Raw genomic sequence first — 3,000 nt, 5'->3', positions numbered from 1 at the left:
TGTGCTTCTGTGTATTATATGTGTGTATGCTGTTTGTGTGTGTGTGTGTGTGTGTGTGTGTGTGTATATGCTTGTGTGTATATGCTGTATGTGTGTTTCTGTGTGTGTATGCTGTTTGTGTGTGTATATGCTGTGTGTGTATGCTTTGTGTGTGTTTCTTTGTATATGTGTGTATGCTGTTAGTGTGTGTATATGCTGTGTGTGTTAGTGTGCTTGCGTGCATATGCTGTGTATTTGTGTGTGTTTGCATGTATATGCAGTGTGTGTATGCTATGTGCGGAAACCCCCCCAATGAAAATCCTGCGTTTGCCCCTGCCCAGCAGGTTCCGACCGTCCTGGAGGAACGCTACAGAGACCCCAGCTAGGCTCTGTCTATGTACAATTGTGCTAATAGCAACTGGAGTTGGTACATGTAACCAGACTCCAGAAAACTGCAACATTTATATCAAGTGGATCAGTGTTTATAAAGCTGTTACGGTACAATATAACAAGCCCTAAAAAAATACATATTTTTTCCTGTTCTGCATATTAAATGAGTACTCGTTTGAGCTTTGCAAAATAACACTAATTAATCAATCAATCACTGTGCGCTACACACAGGTTTCAATTGACCATTTTCTATGTTAAAACAACTATACTATGATACTATGTAGTGAACACATTTGTCATTCTTTAACAATTCAAATATCAACGTTTTTATGTGTTGAATTTGTTTAGCAAGACTGAGAAAAAACAATATTTATGTGTTTGTATACAATTTTGTGGAATAAATATTTAATTAAATACATTCATGCACTGGTTTAGAAACATAGAATTTGATGGCAGATAAGAACCACTTGGCCCATCTAATCTGCCCTTTTTTTTAACCATATTTTTATCTCAAAACTTATTTGATCCTTATTTCTTTGTAAGGATATCCTTATGTCTATCCCATGCATGTTTTAATTGCTCTGCTGTAGGCCATGCACCATTTTAGTTGCCCTTCTTTATAGTCTCTAATGTATTCATATCCTTTTGAAGATATGGCCTTCAGAATTGAACAGTATTCTAGATGAGGCCGTTCCAATGACCTATACAGTGGCATTATTACTTCTTTCTGCTGCTGATTCCTCTCCCAATGCAGCTAAGCATCTGAGTAGCCTTCCTCATTGCTTTGTTACATTGCTTACCTGCCTTTAAGTTACCTGAAACAGCGACTCCTAGATCCCTTTCCTCCTTAGTAGTTTCCAGTATAGTACCATTAATACTATATTTAGCTTTTGGATTTTTGAGACCCAAGTGCATGATTTAGCAATTTTGGGCATTAAACTGTAACTGCCACACTCTTGATCATTCCTCTAGTCTACCTAGATCCTCAGTCATTTGTTTTACCCCAACTGGTGTGTCTACCCTGTTGCATACCTTTGTGTCATCTGCAAAAAGGCATACTTTCCCTTTAATGCCATTTGCAATGTCACCAATAAAGATATTAAAAAGCACTGGTCCAAGTACAGATACTTGGGGTACTCCACTGGTAACATCTCCCTCCTGTGAATGCACTCCAGTTACCACAACTTTCTGTTTTCTATCCTGCAACCAAGATCTTATCCATTCAATAATCCTAGTATCCAATTCCAAATTTCCAAGTCTGCAATGTGGAACAGTGTAAAAAGCCTTACTAAAGTCTAGATAAGCTATATCCACGGCCCCACCTTTATCCATCACTTTAGTCACACAGTCAAAAAAGTCAATAAGATTTCTCTAACGCCCTAGTGGATGCTGGGGACTCCGAAAGGACCATGGGGAATAGCGGCTCCGCAGGAGACTGGGCACAAAGTAAAAGCTTTAGGACTAGCTGGTGTGCACTGGCTCCTCCCCCTATGACCCTCCTCCAAGCCTCAGTTAAGATTTTGTGCCCGAACGAGAAGGGTGCAATCTAGATGGCTCTCCTGAGCTGCTTAGAGTAAAAGTTTAAAATAGGTTTTTTTATTTTCAGTGAGACCTGCTGGCAACAGGCTCACTGCATCGAGGGACTAAGGGGAGAAGAAGCGAACTCACCTGCGTGCAGAGTGGATTGGGCTTCTTAGGCTACTGGACATTAGCTCCAGAGGGACGATCACAGGCCCAGCCATGGATGGGTCCCGGAGCCGCGCCGCCGGCCCCCTTACAGAGCCAGAAGAGTGAAGAGGTCCGGAAAATCGGCGGCAGAAGACGTCCTGTCTTCAATAAGGTAGCGCACAGCACCGCAGCTGTGCGCCATTGCTCTCTGCACACTTCACACTCCGGTCACTGAGGGTGCAGGGCGCTGGGGGGGGCGCCCTGGGACGCAATGAAAATACCTTAAATGGCTAAAAATACATCACATATAGCTCCTGGGCTATATGGATGTATTTAACCCCTGCCAGTTTTCCACAAAAAAGCGGGAGAAAGGCCGCCGAGAAGGGGGCGGAGCCTATCTCCTCAGCACACAAGCGACATTTTTTCCTCACAGCTCCGTTGGAGGAAGGCTCCCTGACTCTCCCCTGCAGTCCTGCACTACAGAAACAGGGTAAAACAAGAGAGGGGGGGCACTAAATTGGCATATTAATATATACAGCAGCTATATTAGGGAAAAACACTTATATAAGGTTATCCCTGTATATATATATAGCGCTCTGGTGTGTGCTGGCAAACTCTCCCTCTGTCTCCCCAAAGGGCTAGTGGGGTCCTGTCCTCTATCAGAGCATTCCCTGTGTGTGTGCTTTGTGTCGGTACGCTGTGTCGACATGTATGAGTAGGAAAATGGTGTGGAGGCGGAGCAATTGCCTGTGTTAGTGATGTCACCCCCTAGGGAGTCGACACCTGACTGGATGGTCTTATGGAAAGAATTACGTGATAGTGTCGGCACTTTACAAAAGACTGTTGACGACATGAGACAGCCGGCAAATCAGTTAATACCTGTACAGGCGTCTCAAACACCGTCAGGGGCTATAAAACGCCCGTTACCTCAGGTCAATACAGACACTGACACGGACACTGACT

Source organism: Pseudophryne corroboree, chromosome 1, assembly GCF_028390025.1.
Source record: "Pseudophryne corroboree isolate aPseCor3 chromosome 1, aPseCor3.hap2, whole genome shotgun sequence".
NCBI lineage: Eukaryota > Metazoa > Chordata > Amphibia > Anura > Myobatrachidae > Pseudophryne > Pseudophryne corroboree.
The sequence above is the reverse complement of the archived record's forward strand: the minus strand, read 5'-3'. Positions refer to the sequence as shown.